This window comes from Bombyx mandarina, chromosome 04 (assembly GCF_030267445.1).
Source record: "Bombyx mandarina strain Sakado chromosome 04, ASM3026744v2".
NCBI lineage: Eukaryota > Metazoa > Arthropoda > Insecta > Lepidoptera > Bombycidae > Bombyx > Bombyx mandarina.
The window spans coordinates 5,196,160-5,215,800 of record NC_143211.1 but is presented as its reverse complement, the minus strand read 5'-3'; the positions used below and the strand labels follow the sequence as shown (position 1 = coordinate 5,215,800).

General features: G+C 36.0%; 1 protein-coding gene across 2 annotated transcripts in view; it reads left to right on the top strand.

The window, feature by feature from the left end:
* LOC114245891 (LIM domain transcription factor LMO4) overlaps positions 1 to 19,641 on the top strand; it is a 174,323-nt gene that overhangs the window by 52,376 nt on the left and 102,306 nt on the right. The window contains exon 1 of one of the 2 annotated variants that reach the window (XM_028178197.2): positions 7,934 to 8,265. The exons of the other annotated variant lie outside the window; for it this stretch is intronic. The gene's annotated coding sequence lies outside the window, so the exon portion shown is untranslated. Of the gene's footprint in view, positions 1 to 7,933; positions 8,266 to 19,641 lie in introns of those variants that run through there. 2 annotated transcript variants of the gene reach the window in all.

Genomic DNA, 19,641 nt, shown 5'->3' with positions numbered 1-19,641 from the left:
CCTAAACATTAGAATGACAATAAAAACGATCGTTAAAATAGCAAAAAAGAAAACAAAAAACATAGTTTTTATGTAGTTTTTAACTATTTCTAACCTTGCAATAAACTATGAAAGACCCAAATAAATTTTATTGCGAGGAGAAATTCTTGTTTACAAGCTTTTAAAATGAAACCGTAAGGCAATAAAATAATTAAAATAGGAAAAAGGTGGATGAATTTGAAAGTTATGCGTTTACTTTCGGGGACTTTGGCGCGTAGCCCGCACGCCGCGTCGTCGTATTTACAAAATACGCATTGTATTTTTGTTGTGCACTTTTAAATATAAAATATTTAAAAAAAAAGTTGATATTTTGTTTCAGCAATAAATATGCAGTGGTTTTGCTTTTAAATTTTACATTCAACGAAAATTAACTTTTATTTTTATTATTGTTAAAAGTTGATATGATTGTTAATTTTCCAAGTACCTGTGAATTAAAAAAAATGATACAAATGGATTCGTCCTCAGATAAATCTGGATAAATATGAATGTTATTTTGTTTTAATACTCTTCTCGTATTTTTACAAGTACTTGGTTGTGAAAAAACGACTTTCTTGTTATATTTTCGACTCCTTAAATTGCAGCGAGGACAATCAAGTCGTAGGACAATCTACGTCAAATGTTCACATTCACACATTCACTAATATCGATTTAGTAGTTTTTGGGCAATGCTCGAACGCAGAAGCAAAAAGACCAAACCACATAGTAAAATGTAAATATTCTTGATTCGTGGCCATAATTACTTAAGGTATTAGATAAAAACGCATTGGTTACACTTTCAGCTTACACTTACACTTTCACATGAATATATATAAATTTAATATATTTCGATGTAAAACATGATTTTAAAGTAATAAAGTTCCTTGGTCAGCTCGGTAATTAGTAAATACGCAGTCTCTGTTTTAAGAGCTGGCCAAGATCTGTACCTTCGACATTTAGTACCCTCGTGATAAGCATTACGACGACAATTTGCAATTCGCCTGGAAATGCTATATTATAACATAAGCTATAAAACTGGCGTCAGTTGCGTGATGTGAAGTTACTCAATGAATGCAGTCTCTTTAAAACGTTTCTAGTACATCTGTAAGCTGTTCAAATCTGTGGTGCAGTTGTTTAAGTCCCGCAGACCGGTACAATTTTTTCTAGGGAAATACCTAAACATCTCGAGTATTACGAATTACCAGCATCTCGTTTTTAGCACTATGACATGTCCTTCTTCAAACGAGGCTTGTGGAGAGTATTAAGCGGTAGGCAGCGGCATGGCTCTGCCCCTGGCATTGCTGAAGTCCATGGGCGACGGTAACCACTCACCATCAGGTGGGCCGTATGCTCGTCTGCCTACAAGGGCAATAAAAAAAAAAAGAATGACTTCCTCGATGAAGGGATAATGTTGTTTAAAAATAATTTAATCGGTAAAAAAATTGAACTTGTATTTTTTTTTTATTAATTGCTTAGATGGATGGACGAGCTCACAGCCCACCTGATGTTAAGTGGTTACTGGAGCCCATAGACATCTACAACGCAAATGCGCCACCCACCTCGAGATATAAGTTCTAAGGTCTCAGTATAGTTACAACGGCTACTCCACCCTTCGAACCGAAACGCATTACTGCTTCACGGCGGAAATAGGCGGGGTGGTGGTACCTACCCGCGCGGACTCCCAAGAGGTCCTACCACCAGTGATTACGCAAATTATAATTGTATATTTAATGTGCAACTTAGATATGTGCATTACCGTCGCTAAGGTAGAAGTAAGTAGTAAGAAGCTCAACATCAGTCCTATTCTGCCTATTCCTCTCTAAGTCCTATTCTTATTTTGAAGAGAGACTAATCGTACTAAGAACTGTTGCCGTTTTAATTTTAACTAACAATAAAATCAACCACTGTGATTTCTATTCTATTATGTTCGTTTATAATTCGAATGGGAATGTTCAACTGTGTTTTGGTTGAATGTTTGATGTGGAAAATTTACATTTGGTATTTAGTTTCTAAACATATAGATAGCTACGTTATATTACGTGTATTACAAAGTTTCTAAACTAGAATTATTGAGTTTTATTTAAATTTGCCGCTTTGATCATAGCCTGCGCTCTACTCAAAAAAAAAGAGACTATAACGTAGGAACTTTCGAAGTGGTGTACAAAATTTAAAGCGCGCGATTTCAACTTTTTTTTTCTTCCCTACCTCTTCGCTGGTAGCCTTAGAAAAGGTGTTATTTCAGCTAAGCTTCGACGGGCACGTGAGTTCACGGGCCCAACTTAAGAAAATTTGCTAACAGCAGTCCTAGCCAGGGCATTGCTTCGCAGAATCTACCACCGATTCGAAATCGCGATCCCTTTTTTCCTACCTATTCTAGTAACCTCGAGGGGTTATTCTAGGTTCACCGGGCTAGTAGATGAGCTCACGGGGCTCAACCGGGAGTGTTCCTAACACTGACCCAAGCAAGAGCAGTGCTTCGCAGAATCTACCACCGGATCGGAAACGCGACACACTGAAAAGATCCGGTGAGAAACTCATTGAGCTGTGCCTATGGGTTAATTTACAAGTCAAGTTCTTCGTCGCAAGCGACGGGTTCGACGAGGACGGTGACCGGTGCTTGAGGTACCTAAAAGCACCGTTAATGGATCGGGAGGATCCGTTATGACGTGATCGCGACCCACTGAGAAGATCCGGCGAGAGACTCAGTTGGCTAGACGTAGCGTAGTAGACGTAAGTATGTGTCATTTCTACTTTAAAAATAAAAACGACCAGGTCGATTCACCATATCGCACCAAAATAAAACACTGATGAGAATAGTATCAAAATTTTAACCAATATCACGACAATGTTTTTGTGATTCTGTACCTCCGTTATCATCAATCATAGGTCTTTGCTGGTTTAAAACCATTGAATACGTCATAACACTTTTACGTGGTTTTGACTAATCGCTAAATATGAACTTCAGGTCCTAAATAACTTTTTTTTATTGCTTATATGGGTGGACGAGCTCGCGGCCCACCTGGTTTTTAAGTGGTTACTGGAGCCCATAGACATCTACAACGTAAATGCGCCACCCACCTTGAGATATAAGTTCTAATGTCTCAGTATAGTTACAACGGCTGCCCCACTCGTCAAACCGAAACGCATTACTGCTTCACGGCAGAAATAAACAGGGCGGTGGTACCTACCCGTGCGGACTCACAAGAGGTCCTCCTACCACCAGTAATTACGAAAATTATAATTTTGCGGGTTTGGTTTTAACTGTTAAGAAAGGGACCGCGATTATGAATTAGAAAATGAATAATGAAATAAATTTTAAATTTATTGTTGTTTTTGTGTAATTTTTATGCTCTTTAATTGTGCTTTAAAACTATAACAGAATTATTTTGCTGCGTTGAAGATATTCATAAGGAAACTAAGTATGTTCATTTGTAAGTGAATTCGTTCGTGAAATGAGTGCAGTAGGATGACCTCGAGCGGGGAGAGATGGCGGGATATTGTAAGGCACATTAAATCTACCCCGATGCTAAATAATGAGTACAGCCACTCTGTCAAAAATGAAGCGACTACGAAGAAGAATTAGTTCGTGTGTCACGAAAATTCTATCCAATATCTGGTCAAGCTTTTTAAGTTAGGTAGGTAGGCTCATAATGGTCATGCTAAAATCTAATGCGCATATGACCAAAAAACTGCTTCTATTGCGTCGGATCCACAAAAAGTACTAACATAGATATCGGTCATTAGAAAAAATCTTGCTAAGTAGGTACAATCTGGATACAAAGCCGACCCGCGTTACAAATGGCAATAGACCCGAAGAAGAAATTTTATCTTGAAGATACCTTACGTTAATAGAAGTAGGAAATATTAAATAAAGAAACATAATTTTCATAAATATGTAAATCTGACGCGTTTAAACACATTCATCTTATCCGACCGCGACGGTGCAACGCAAAGCCGCTATTGCCCAAAACATGTCTTATCCAATCCCCTGGATTCACTGTCAGGGCTTTTAGGTCCTTCAAGCACCGGTCACCGTCCTCGTCAAACTCGTCGATTACGACGAAGAGCTCGACGAACGAACTAGCCCATAGATACAGCCCACTGAGTTTCTTTGTCGGATCTTCTCAGTGGGTCGCGATTCCAATCCGGCCGTAGATTCTGCGAAGCACTACTCTTGCTGGGGCTAGTGTTAGCAATTTCTCTCAGGTTGAGCCAGTCACCTACCTGTCCGGGCGTAACTGAAATAGCCTCATAGGCTACCAACAAATAGGCAGGGGGAAAAAAGCACATTCTTATCAATTACGAATTGAACACTTGGATTACTCGTAATTAGGTAGTAAGTAGAAAAACATAAAAGAAGAAACGAGTTAAAATATGGAATAAGTGAACTCGATGTTAAACGAATCTCAGATCAGCATTAGATAATCCGATTAAGTTAAATGTAATCTTACCAGTATTTGTTTCATTATATTGATGAATTAATCTCTTTATTCGGAAAAATCCTTCATTTGCTCTAGAAAAGAGCCTTTAATATCTAGGCGCTTATAAAAGCTTAATTACACAATGAACCAATAATTATAAATTATCAATCGTCGCAAATGTGTGGGTGACGACGGTACGCGATGTCGGTGCGTCATTAAGGAGTATTCACAGAGTCCGACAATATTCTTCATTTACGTACCGGGCGGCCGTCATTTGGCGCATTGTGACCGACACGGAGTGTTCAGCCTCACCCTTAACTGCGCTGCACAGTGCAGTGTGTCGCCGCCTTAATTGTACCCTTGTCTCGCTGTTATGGGCAACATGACGATTTACTTCAAGTTATTGTCGTACTATGTACATACGTGGTTGTCATTGCATTAATGCAGATAATTAAAAGAATAGAATTAATGATATGCTTTGTATTTTAATTGTCTAATATACTTATAATATTTTAGGCAGAGCATCTTTTTATGATAGCATCCTTGATATGGTCTCTCTAAAGTCTAGACCATCAGCTTAGGTAGGAAAAAAAGCCGAAAGTTAATTAAAAAAAATCGAAAGAAAAAACTCTTTAATATAACTCTTTTCAGATGCTGCAGCTTCTAATTAAAATATCAATGAAAAAATCAATACAATATAATTAACAACTAAACCAACAAATAAGAAACATAACCTAAAACCTAAGCATAAAATCAAAGTCGTTAATGTCCTGAACCAACTATGGAAAGAAAACGATATTGTTTGAGAGAGCACAGCTGTACCAGTTACCAAACGACTTTAAATAATGCAACAACATGTTTAAAACCGAGCCAAAATGTTTCTTATGTACATATAACAAAACGCCGATTTTGGTTTGGCACACATTTTATTGACAAACCAATGTGGATTACCATTTCTTTATATTTAATTTAATGTGAACATTATGTTATTACGAGAAATAAGTAATATTTAAACCTAATTGAATTGCATTAGCATAACGATTACCCAGCCCTTCAAGCCGGAAGGCATTGAATCGATCCAGCATTTTTGTGTGTATCTTTTTTGTTTTGTAACTAAACTAGTTAAAAATTAAATTATTTTTAATAATGATAATAGTCAGAATTACAATCAAAATTACATTATATTTGTTACGAAACCTAATAAAAATTAGCGTAAGAAGCGATAACCTTTATTAAACTGTAACTTCCTGACAGTCTAAAAGGTGCACTGCGCTAATTAAGAACTAGAATTAGTAACACGTTCACCTGTCATACTTATAATTTACATGAAGAACTTTACCTCAATGAGATAAAGCACATAATCCAATAACTTTATTAGACTATGTTGCGTAACGGTGCATTTGCTTAGTTATAAAAAAATACCTCGATATCTTTCTAATCTGAGTCATAGATTACCACATCATTTCCATCTAGACATAGTGCCCGTGATTAATGGGGCCCATTAAATTTAAACAAAGATTCATTTTCTGAGCGATTGTACTCCTTTAAAGACAGCATCTCACTGTCGAGAAATTATTTTGGCATGGGCCTTTATGTTCGCTTCACAAATTTTTAGTTACCTAATTAAATCTATTTCTTGATACCAATTCACTGACAACAATTTGAAAAATCGATAGCTTAGTTGACTTTTTGGCGGGAACGCGAGGAGTGAAGTTGTGTGATTTGTTTTATTTTGTCTATTTAGTGTTTCTTCAGATTTAAATGTGTAATAATGGTGGTTTATTAACTGTTTAATATCTATGAAAGTGCACAAATGTGGAAAAATGAAACAAAGCCGCTGGACGTAACTTCTCGGGATCCTCCAAAAAGTCCACTGAAAAAATCTTAGTAAATGACCACCATTTTACTAAGATTATATTTCATCCCATATCATTTCATTTAATTTCATCCCAGTTCATTAATGTCTCAAATTAATCATCTTCATTTCATTTCACTCCATAATATAATTTGTCATAAAAATATGAATATACATTAAAATAAGACATGACTTAAAGGTCTCAGTCACCAGGTCATAACATCCCTTAAAAAAAAGAGAACTTAGTAGCCGCTATTTTGTGTGATACAATCGACGAGAAATCTTTTTGACTAAGATTTTTGAAAAAAAAAGCTCCGGTCTTTAAATTTTATATCAATTTCAACAAGCGCGTGTAGGCTAGGGCGACCTGCGTGAGCGCAACGTGATCGATCGATCTAAACCCAATTAAGTTGATAACGATGTCCGTAGAGTTATTGAATTAAGCTGAAATTGGGCCGGCCTCTTTCTTGTACGATGACGCGGTTTGTGTAATAGCTTTCAAGACAATTGGTTCTTCTTATTAATCAAGAGTTCGTTCTTTTCAGCGAAGTGGGAGTTCCCTCAGTTAAGTAGCGTTTTAAAACAAAACTGCACTCAAAGTCGTTACATTATAATCACATTGTCTTAAATTTTGTTATCAACAATTTTCGTTTTTAAATGTATTTATTAATTTAAAGTGTGGGTTAGTTTTGAAGAGTTGTACTTACCGTTGACAAAACATCTTTATGTGTTAATTATGTTTATTATGGTTTAAATACTGACGCATTTAATTCATAATAAAACAATCGAATCGACTTTATTTACCTCACGTGTTTGTTTAAAATGATGCACAAAACTCGTGGATTGCAAAAATCAAAATACAGATGATATTTATTGCATTGCATCGTTTAATAAAAAATAAACTCGCAAAATTATAATTTCCGTAATTACTGGTGGTAGGACGTCTTGCGAGTCGGCACGGGTAGGCACCACCACCCTGCCTATTTTCTGCCGTGAAGCAGTAATGCGTTTCGGTTTGAAGGGTGGGGCAGCCGCCGTACTGTTAAAAGTGAGACTTTAAAACTCATGTCTCAAAGTGGATGGCGGCATTTACGTTGTAGATGTCGATGGACTCAGGTAACCACTTAACATCAGGTGGTCCGTGACTCATCCAACTATCTAAGCCATAAAAAAAATTGCACGCATTTTTACTTAACATTCGCTAGGACCATCCATCAGCATTCCGCAGCACTCACTTTCAAGTGACATCGTCGAAATAACTCACTCTTTTATTTTACTCCACTATGCAAATGCACTCCAATTAGCGAGTCTTACGTCGCTCGGTAAGTAATATTCATTATATTAAGTTGGGATTTTTTCCGACGAACACCCGCAACCACCTTCTCGTAATTAACCATGAGCGGGACGCATCCTTCAGCGTTTGCTTATTAACGTCTAATCTTTGTTGGCGCCCGTCGATCTTAATTAATTCAATTAAAGTATTAAGGAGTAGGTGAAGGTTGCGGCCCTCTCACTGAAATTTAAAAACTTAACGTCTCCAGCGTCGTTACGACTCACCGAGTATACAAGGGGGAGGCGAATTAATCAAATAATACCGCGGAGGTGAGGGGACGGTGCCCCCCTGCGTCCCTCTTCACCCCGCACTCTACCGCGTGCTTCAGTCGCGACCGAAACGTTGCAAGGGGAGGTGTCGTCGGTCCCCACAAAAACAACTACTTTTTCCGAAGTTGTCAAAACAGTTTTGTTTCGAAGTTTTCGTTTGAAAGTTTATTGTGATCCTCCACTAACATTGTGAAACTTGGTACCTATTAGACTATCCATGTGCGTTTTTTTTACGGTTTGAAGTTGTGTTTTTTTTGTTATTGTTAAGTTTTTTGTTTGGTGCATCGTGCCGGTTCGGAGACCGGCGGGGCACCCTTCGAAGCACCAGGCCTGGACGCACGGCTAAGAGACCCCAAAGGACAAAGCCTTTAGGTAACTATTTACATAATTTAAAACCAAAATACAATCATGGACACTTCCAACTCCGGACTGCAAAGTAATATAATTTTTTGTAAGGAATAAGTAGAATTTAGACTTTTTGGCTTAATTTTACCACGCCGTGCGTATAAATGAAAGTTTGAAACTTTCCTTTTTATAATCCTGACAGCTTAAGAACACGGATGCTACTATAATTGTCAGAAAAGAACACGTGACAATAGAAGAAGAGCACGTTGCCCATGCTTTAGGTATATTGAATATGTTAGTACTTAAAGAACTTCAACAAAAATCAAATGTAAAATTAAGGAAATGAAAGCAAGGAAACATGGATACAGGAGCGGAAACTGAACAACTTCGTGAATACCCAGCTCTTACATACACATAATGTATGAAGAAATTGGGAAAATCTTGGGAACCTCAAAAATGTTTACAATTGGCTTTTATCCAAGTATGCAGACAGTCACGTAATATAATGAGTGCAAAGATACAATCATTAAATTAGAATAATAAAATTAGGAAATTTCTGAGAATAGAGACATTAAACCGCTATTATAATGATTAAAACAAAATAATTTCACGAATCGGACATCAATTCTTTTACCAACACGTGAAACTCAATTAGGTAAGAGATAATTAAACCATCAACGAATGATTTACTTTAAATATAAATTTTGTTTAAAATAAACCTAATTTTAATTAAAGCTTTAACGAAATACAAATAGACAGGAGAGGCGCAGAACCCTTGCGTACGAGCGATGGCGGTACCACGTCATTGTTATGGCTCTGCCTGAATAAATGTTATTAAAAACTTACATAAACTCACAGAAATAATGTCCTAGATGCTTTCGCCATTCTTATTCGATTGGCGTGCTCAACATTAAAACTTTAATAAACTACAAAAAGCACGTGGATGATGTAATTACTCTCGTGATTTTAATTTAGATCAAGGGAACCAACATCCACGTGTTAAATTACTGTGACGAATTAAAAAGATAACTGAACGAAGATGATTCCTGCCCTTGAGAACTTATGATGTTATCAAATGATTTCATCAAATCATTCGTAATAAGACGGGTTGAAATTAATTTAAAACATGTCTAAGCAATATTATACGGACCACTTCATTTCATCGTCGGTTTAATTAAAAACGAGTGCCCGCACCCCTCCCTACTTTTCGGGTTGGAGTACCCCCTTCCCCCGCGTGGGCGTCTCGCTCCGCTTATATTTAGATAATTGTACAATCATCTAAATTAATGAGTCCTCTCGTCCGGTCCTGGCCTTCATTGTATTGTGATAGCAGTATTGTGTGATATGAAGGCCAGACACCGGAAACACGGTGACAATTTTTAATTTCAAAATTCATCATTCATCTCGGTCTTGGGTCGTCGTACGCCGGGTTTCATTTAAACATTTCCTTAATAATTAAATTAAAAAGACGCAGCAAAAAAAAATGTATGTGTAGACGAACTAATCGAAAAGCTTTTTAATTTTCAACGGTTGCGGTGTCGATTAAAGTATTAAAACTGGTTTCCTGGTTCAATAAAGAAGACTGCAAATCTCTGTGGGTGTTCATAACTCCCGGCTGACGACAGTGATAGAGCTCAATGCAATTAAAAGTTTCTCTACGTGCGTGGACGAGGAGCTGCGCGAATCTACCTTAATTTATGCTAGCGATAATCCCGAGTTATGAAAGCCAATTAATTACTTATTTTGAGTAAGATTTCCATTTAGATTAAAGCGCGACTTTAGTAAAAGACCTTGAACAACTTCCACTGTAAATTTAAATGGATTTTTAACGTTATGAAAATACGTTTCAATATATATACTCACATTTAGTGTAATGAATAATATATGTAAATAAAAGCAAATGTTTTGTACAAAAAAAGAAGACATTGAAAATTATACTTCATATCGTGTTACTAATTCAATTACAGATCTGTCCAGCGCATAGTGCGCTCAAATCTGTTGAGTAACAGAAGGATGGAGGCAGTGGGCAGCTCCCCGGAAGCCCTGGGGCGATCAGTCTAATGAACCCGTACCACCCTCGGTCTGATTTATTAACGAATTAAATGCATTCCCCTGCACCCTCATTCAGTTTTACCAAACATACTGTTACGTTACTTAAAAGAAAATTCATTTTTTAAGTGTCCTAAAATAATTTTCCGGCTTTTTAGTACATAATGTTAGTTTAGTACATAGTATAGTACATAATGGTATAGTGTTACATACTTTAGTAACAAAGACAGATAATGCAGAATGTTGAAGCAAAACGTTTAATTTGCTCGTTATAAACAGTACAGCTAATTATCAATTAAAGTTAAAACTATACAACTCTTTCCACTTCGCTGACTGCTGATGTACTCATTAGTAACTCACATTAAGGTAAGCAGACCACTCGCTTACTATGCAAATAAAGTGAGTGTGTATAACCGGTTAGAACTACAACATTTTGAACAGTTTTAACTTTACAGAGTTTTATAAATTCAATTATTTTTAGTACACAACCATACCAAGAGCATATAGCTTGAAGATTATTTGTTAAGAATCATATTATTCCTCGACGAGTGCGACAGGTGTACGTTCCCATGGATCCTTTAGAAGAGAGAAATCTTTTAGACTAGACGATATTCAAACGCCACAAATAAGTTTATTACAAGGGTATTCTTATACCTTTAAACGAGTAATCCTTGTATATATATAATCTGAATCTCGGAAACGGCTCCAACGATTTTCATAAAATTTAGTATACAGGGGATTTCGGGGGCGATAAATCGATCTAGCTACGATTTATTTTCAGAAAATGTTTATTCGTGTTTTCAATAATCAACTTTATCGATAATCAACTTTATGACTCTTCCCGACATCTATTGGCGAATAATAATATTTTTTTTCTTAATTGAGGGCAACTAACCGCTTTCGAGACACAACAAGATGGCGTTATCAAAAAAAAAAACGAGCAAAGCTCGGTCATCATCTAGTATGAATAAAATCTCAATTTCAGCGACGAAAGTTTTGCCTTGAATTTAGTATCTGAATATAGTATAACGCTTTAGGTGATGTTCGTCGTGTATTGAATTTTGTTGAACTCGAGCCATATTATTGTTGCATTCATTATTCAGGGAACAGACCGGCTAGGGACCCTCCCGCCTCTAAATTATTAAACACGCGTTATAAACACGGCACCGCGGTCCTCTTCAAATTCTCGTACAGCGTCTTGATGACTGAATCATAGCTTCCCCAAAACCGGCTAAAGTTCGACAGCTTTTCTTATATTAGGCCTAGTTGGATATCGGTGCATAGTTTCGCATTTTTTTAAGAATGAGATTGAGTGTTTAATTCTTGGGAGTGGAATTCTCATTGCAGGCCCGCGGTGGGACACCTGCTTTTATATCGCGCAGCCCTCTAGCCGTGCCTTGAGTCCACATTGACGAAACCGGTTTCGATTACTGGTTATAGCCGCCTTATCCGTTTGGCGGAAACGAACCTCTATATTCTGCATACAATTATTTATGTAAAATTATTATACTTGCGTACAAAAAAAATCTATCGTACTTAACTTAATCACCCAGTGTTGAACCATCGGTATAAATTAATATGTTTTTTATTTTAAATAAAATTGGAAAATGTTGTGATAGTGTCATCAAAACACTGTGAAACACCTAATTCGCAGTTATGAAACACCCTTAGCAAACGATAGGTACGACTTTCTTATTAATAACATATTGATAAATGTGCAGAGCTGTAAAATATTTTAACGAAATCTTTTTTTTTTTTCTATTCTTAACCTTACACGATGATTGTTATAACGTTACCACGTCACTCGTAATAAAACTTGTACATAATCAAATGCAGACTTAACATTTCTTTGAAACTAGTTTGATACCCACTCGAGTCGTTATTAGAAATTTCTAACGATATTTACACAGCGATTACCGATGTTGCCCACGTTCTAGGAAGAAGCTATTCTCCCATACAAAAATAAACAAAGTCAACCGCAGTTTATTTGGATTGTTGGTAAGAGGGTCTCCGGACGAGGATAATAATGACGTTTAAAGAACTTTGAAACAAGCAGGTACGCTTTATTATCTGTGTCAGTACATCTAAACACACATTAGGGTCATGATATTATAATTTTTTAATAACATAATAGCTTAGCGCTTTGCCTAAGTCCTTAGACACAACTAAATGAGTGACCTTGACCACTTCAAAACCTTGAAGACAAACAAGGTATCAATTACATTAGTAGATTGGATATGCTATATTTTAAACATTTATCTACTGGTATTGTGAGCCCGCACAGGTAGTTACCATTCTACTACCACTTCCGCTGCGAAGCAGATATGCGTTTCAGTTCGTAGTTCGAGACTGATATGCACCGTGAGCTCTTTCATCCATCTAGTACAGCTATAAATAAAAAATATAACTAGAATTATCTCATATATTCTCCGGTATTCTACAAATGCTAATTATGGTCTTAAGTAATTATCAAATTTCTGAAGAAATTCTGCAGTTTTAGACCGTTATTTACAGAGCTTTTTCTGTTCACATAATAAAGCTTCAGCTCGATTAAAATAACACTTATAACGCAATTACAGCACTTATTTTCCGTTTTATTGAGCATCAACTTAAATAGCCATCCATTAAAAGACAAAATTTAAACGGTCATACAAAATGAAGTCCCTGCACATTCTTTCGTAACACGTTTTATTTTAATTACTTCAAAAGATCCACGATGCACAGTCAATTATTCATCCCGTTATCTTAATGACAGTTTTGGATGTCAATGATTGTAAGGTTGTGCGTTTGTGGAACAGGGACGGATACATTGATTCTTATGTGGATAGAAAGAGAACGGAGATGTCCTTAATTTCTCTCCGCGTGCGGCCACTCAAGTTGTGCCAGTCATCATATTTGATTGTAGAAGGAATTTGCTGTTGTAATTGCTTCTAATTATTGTTTTGAGGGTCAGATTTTTCTTATTTTATTTTACGATCGATTATCATCGAAATATTTGTATATAATTATATATTTTTTTAGAATTACATTTGTTTATTTCGCTGTTATCGATAGAGGAGTTTAGGATGAGTTCGATATATCGAAGCATAAGAGAAACTCGGCCAAAAGTGTTCACGATGTCATCAGCGACACCAAAACAATAGCAGGAAAACTAAAAATGATTATGATTACATAATAAATTAGTTCGGGAAATAGTATCCACCTAAGTGGGTACTGGAAGAAAAATATCGTGGTGCTTAGGAAGAAGTATCAGTCCATAAATAGCAGTCAATTATAACACACGCTCTAGTATAATAATAATATATCGTGCCACTTTTTTTCCCCTACGTAATAGTTGGTAGCCTAAGGGACTATTTCAAGTTCACGCGAACCGGTAGGTGAGCTCACGGGCTCAACCTAAGAGATTTGCTAACACTAGCCCTAGCAAGAGCAGTGCTTCGCTGAATTTACTACCGGATCGGAATCGCGACCCGCTGAGAAGACCCGGCGACAAACTCAGTGGGTTGTGTCTATGGGCTAGTTTGCACGTCGAACTCTTCGTCTCGTGCTACCATTATTAAAAGAGCCTAAGTCACTATTCTTGCGTAATATTCAAAATGTAAAATCACAAACAGTCAATAACATTCTCAGTTCGATAATTAACCCAAGTTTTTAAACAGACTACGTAAAAATTTTCCGACGCTTTCGATATTAATTAAATCAAATTATAAAGTTTCAAGCTATTTAACCGAATCCAACACAAGTCCATTTCTAAGAGCGAAAGCGGGTTAGCGATAAAACACTGCGATTACCCACACAACGAGTAAATATTAATAGCTATCCTTAGCCAGTAACAGCGATAGCTTAGTTGAGACGGCGTCCATATTTCACCGGTTGCCAAGGAAACGACGAGCCAAACAACCGCCGGCCTTCGGTACCGACCGAAACGGAAAGAAATGTGTCAAAATGCATTAGCATTTCTGCATTAATTGTATGTATCGGTGTTGTATACAAACAATAAGCTGATGTGTAATGGTTCATACATAAATCATATATTTTTTTATATTTGAGTTTTTTTTGTATGCCACGTGGGCTCACAAGACGTCCGAGAGTATTTCTTCGTCTCCATCGCTCCCTCATTGCTGAAGATCGTGACTCCGTTTCAGCTTGTCGACTGCCAGTCTCCATCGGACCCGGTCAGTTGCCTGGTGTAGTGCAGCGCTAAGTGGTCCGCTGGTTTGCTCGGAGATCTGGTCGGACCAACGTTTGGGGCTCCGGCCTCTAGGACGATTTCCTTCTACTTTTCCAGTGACCATCAGACGTTCCAAGTTGTCTACACCTCTGCGGGCAACGTGACCAAAGTAGCGCATTATGCGTTGCAGACAGGTGCTAGACAGGCGTTGTGGGACGTCTTGTGAACCTACCGACGTAGGCTCACAAGACGTCCCAGAGTATAGTTATGTTTAAATTAAAATTAAATAGAAACTGTAACGCTTTTCGAAAATTTGGAGTTTTGACAGCTAAAACATTTTAAAACTGGAATGTTTTGCAACTGCTTAACCTTTTAACTTGATAAAAAAACATATAAAGTCCACTCCAATCCTCTTCAGTTCGGCCCAATCAGTGAAAGAACACATATCGCTCTACTAATATATTCTACGTCACGAGTAGTAAGTGTTAATTAATTTAATGCATTATTGATGTTTAACATCTTAAGAAATATTACCATAACTGACAAATAGAAACATGTAATGCTTATTGGTATATGATACATTGATCGACTTATTCCGTATTAGATATGAATCTTGGGCGTGATAAGAAAATGTGTCGAGACCCAAGCGGTGTTGCTCAGAAGCCCTTATCAATACAATATTTCAATATATCAACCTTATCATTTCATCAACGTTAACTAGTCAATGTTTCTTAAAAAATGAGCTTCGTAGATCACGATAGATTTTGTGAATATCTAATAACCAATTTTCATTATTTAAATTTTATGAAAAGAAAATTAAAATACTTCGCTTAACAACTTCAAGCAAACGCATACACCGAGCTACTTGCAGGACAAACAAAATTATCAATTTCAAAATTTGTACAACAATTTGTTGCTTCATTATCGGAGCGTCTGTAACGCCAACAGCAACTTAGTAGATAACAATCGGCTGTAGACATGAAATTAATTAAAACAAGTTTGTTCGCGGATCCTATGCAGGGCGAACAAAGCCTGCAAATTGCTGAGTCACTGGGTAATTACTCTTCGGCAGACGACACTACCAAACCTAACGTTGGCTTTGTCTTGTTACCACAAGCATACCTATGTAGACTTAAAAGAAAAAAATATAATCTGAAAATCTACGTAATTAAAATTTTATATATATAAGAAGCAAAAGAATATGTCCTAACATAAAACTAAAAACGGAAACAACACGAATTTTAAACTTGAGAACTTTGTGGTTTTTTTTCTGAAGATGCTAATATAAGAACCACAACACAAGATTTGATCACAAAGATGACTACGGGAAGGGGTGCAAAACTGTCTTTTTAAAACGCAAATTTTCTTTGCCTCGCTCCCCGATGAATACTGCGGCGATCGCGCCTTGTCATCGGGAATTTTAATTATATTCAGTGATTAATTATGTGTAACGAGTAAAGACGAGGATAGCTGATTGATGACTCGCCTGAAACTCCTCAATTTTGCGCCGCTTCTTCCCGTTGTATTGTCTTACATTAATTGTTTCTTTAAACTGAATATTATTTGGCTTTATTCTATAAGCTGCATAGTGGGCGTTGTAATTTGATTTGTTCATTACAATGCGTCACTGTTATTATTAATTTTATAACCCGAAGACAATGGGTATTTACGTTTCGCTGTTCGGCTGATTCATACTTACCTAATACAAATTGATGCTTGATGACACCGAACCAGCGTATTTTCTCCGCGTGATTAATGGAATTAGAGACGGGCGATTAATTTAAATTTTAACCTAGTTACGATCAAGTCTATTTTGTTATGTTCCGTCTGCGTTGCGATAAATGTCACGACGAATACAAGACGTGATGTCCCTTGTGAATGGAAAGGAATTCCCAATAATATCAGTCACGGGCAATATAAATCTCTCTGTTGTTGTTTGAAAATAGTGCAGGTAAAGCACATTCAAATGAGGGCATGTCTTATCTCCGTCTCAACACAATGAGCCATCTGTTACTGTGTCGATGAATGACGAAATCCGTGACCCGTTGACAAACCTTAGCAGCTTTTTAATACAAATTTTTATACCTTAATCGTGATATAAATTAGGAATAATGTGAATAAAACTATTCCATAATAATTTTTTTTAAATAAAACTATACCTATGCTCTTTTTTATATTTAGTGCACATGGTTCGACGTTGTTATGGTCCTTGTAAGTACGACATTTTGAAACTGTCGTATATTTTTATTACGTACCTATTTAAACCAGTGTGTGTTCAAATTGTCAATATTAAACACATGTACACACAGAGTGCCCGAATGATTAAACCCACACAGATGAACAACAAATGTAAAAAAAAGAAACGGGTTACCGCTAAACTACAATTTAAATTTAATTTATTGCTTACGAAATTCAATATAGTACGCAAATAAATTTCATAATCTGTGACAGTCAAATATTTGCGAAAGCATGAAATACTATAATATAATCTACAACCAACACATATTTGTCTGGCGTGTATGTAAATAGACTACGGACATAACCCAATGCGTCATATTATATTATTAAAACAAGAGATTATGCAATAAATATAGTCGAACGAGGAACGATCGAAGCTTCCTGCGAATCGGATGGTTTTCATCGATTTATGCACATCACATCATCACAACTTTGGGTTCGTTTCATATATTTTTGACAGCGTAACTAAAGCAGACAAAATTGGGCACACGTGTAATTTCTCGACTTGAAATCTAAAAAAATCTTTTTCTATCAACATTCGTCAAACATGCTAGAGCGTAATATTTAGCAAACAAATCTTACGAAATTATTAAAACCAATTATTAACAACAACTAGAGTCGACATTGAACGACCTCAAAGTGTTAGAAAAAATATTATTTACAAAGAATGATGCCGCAAATTATTTTCATCCGAGATTAATGGCGCATAATTTGCACACAGACGTGTATAATTAAAATGATTACGTCACTATGGGTTCGCTTCCCACGTCGTTGGTACATTTTCTGCAGTTTATCTAATCTGTGCAGGGTTCGCTATTTGCACTGTGATAATAACGCAAACGGCCCTTGACGGATCCTCGGTTTTGCAACAGTGTCCCACTTATGTTTAAAATCAATTTTCGTAACAGTGTTGCGAGTAATTCGTGAATTCTTGTACCTACTAGTTTAAAATTATCGAATATTCTGATACTAAAACATAGTATGGAATAAATGAACAACAATATTCGAAACTTCGTTCGAAAATTCAATTGGCGCTTAAATAAAAATAATTCCGCAATGGAATTCCAATTTCAAATACTTCTTCATAATAGCCCAAAATATATAAAAAATGTCGGCAGCTCCGGTCACAGAAGGGCGCCAATCCAAATTGGCAACGGTTCACGAAGGGTCTTCCCATACGTTAAATACGCAATTTAGATCTGTATACAATCAGTCAAATGAGCTCGCTACGATGCAATCAATTTTTACTTGGGGTTGGAGTTCACTAGGTCACAGAAAATCGACTGAACATTACTGGTTGTTAGGCTGTCATTGTTTACTCTTTGAAAAACTGTTGACTCCGTGCAGCGTTTACGGAACGAAAGAAATCAATGTTATTTTTTTAATGTGATTTCTCAGAGATATTTTTTGTCATCAAGTCGGTTTACTTATACTGTCTAGCTAATTATTGTGCACAGTCAAAGTAGAATCATACATAAATACTTCGTAATCATAAGTTTATTCTAACACTTAAGGTCCCGCCTAAATCTTTAATATAAACTTTAAGTTATTTATAGTAATATCATAAATTAACTTTGTGAACTGCAGATATGAATAAATAAATAGTAATAAATTCAGTGAATTCAGCCCACGTTTAGCTTGTGAATTATGTAAATATCATAAATTTTGTCAATTACAAAAGTGCATGTGACATAATGTTTTATTAATTTACAAAAAGGTTTCTAGGCATATTTATTATATTTGTTTACTTAATTAGGTATTAACCTTAGACTAGTGGTCCCGCAGTAGTCGAAATTCGACTATAATTAATTGGAATTATAAGTTTGTACACTATTATGATTGTATTTTATACTTCTATAATCACAAATTTCGCCAAGGCTACACTATAAAAAAATATTAATAAAGACAAACAATATTTAATCTATTCTCAATTTGACCACATACGTCAAGAACAAAAGTTTGACATTAATAAATAGTATGCATGCGTGTTGCGTCAAATACATGATATATAGTGTGTGTAATGTTTTCTTTATTGATTTAATGTATCTTTTATGCATTATTTAAAAAAATTATTAGCATTGTGCACTTCTACTCTATATTCTCTATAAGTGTGGAAAATTTCATACTCCTCCGTCCGCGCAATTTTCGTAAAAAGGGATACAAAGTTTTTGCTTCACGTATTAATATATAGATACCACAAAATTAATGGGGTCGTGCATTTTGAGATGTCGAACTCGCACCTATATTATTATAGTAATATAATATTTATATAACATACAATATTACAGATATTACCAACAATCCATTACCAGATACTAAAGAAAATCCAATAAATCCGATCGGTATAGTCTCATAATAGGTAGACATGTCCATAAAATATCTGCCTATTTACTGCATACCGCCAGTAAATACGCAGATATTTCATTGCCATTGGCACAAACTTGTAAACACATATTTAAAACAAGAAAGAACAGAAGTCTGTTACCAAATGAATGTAAATTGTTGGGTTTAACAACATACAACAACTAACATAATATGTTAAATCAATAAATTAAGTTGTAAATCAACAACAATTTATTATATCGGCCTATTCTATGTCCAACAAAATATACATTTCTAAACAAATTTACATTTTATGGCTCAATCGAACGGTTGCAGACAATCAGCATACATTATGATAAGTGGTTTTGAATGACAGTGCCTATTAAATCACTAAACATACTATGTTATCACATTTAAGTTTGTGAGCTAAGCCGTGATGATTCGAAGCCATTATTAAGTGATCTCCGGCCTTGAACGGCAGATAAGTAAACCCGTTACATCGGTGAAAACATTTGATCATTAATATTAAACTTGTTAATAATAAAACAACAACGATGACGATGTCATCGATGAAGGTGTTCACGACGAACTACAATTTAGTATCAATCCGTAAGTATTCGAAG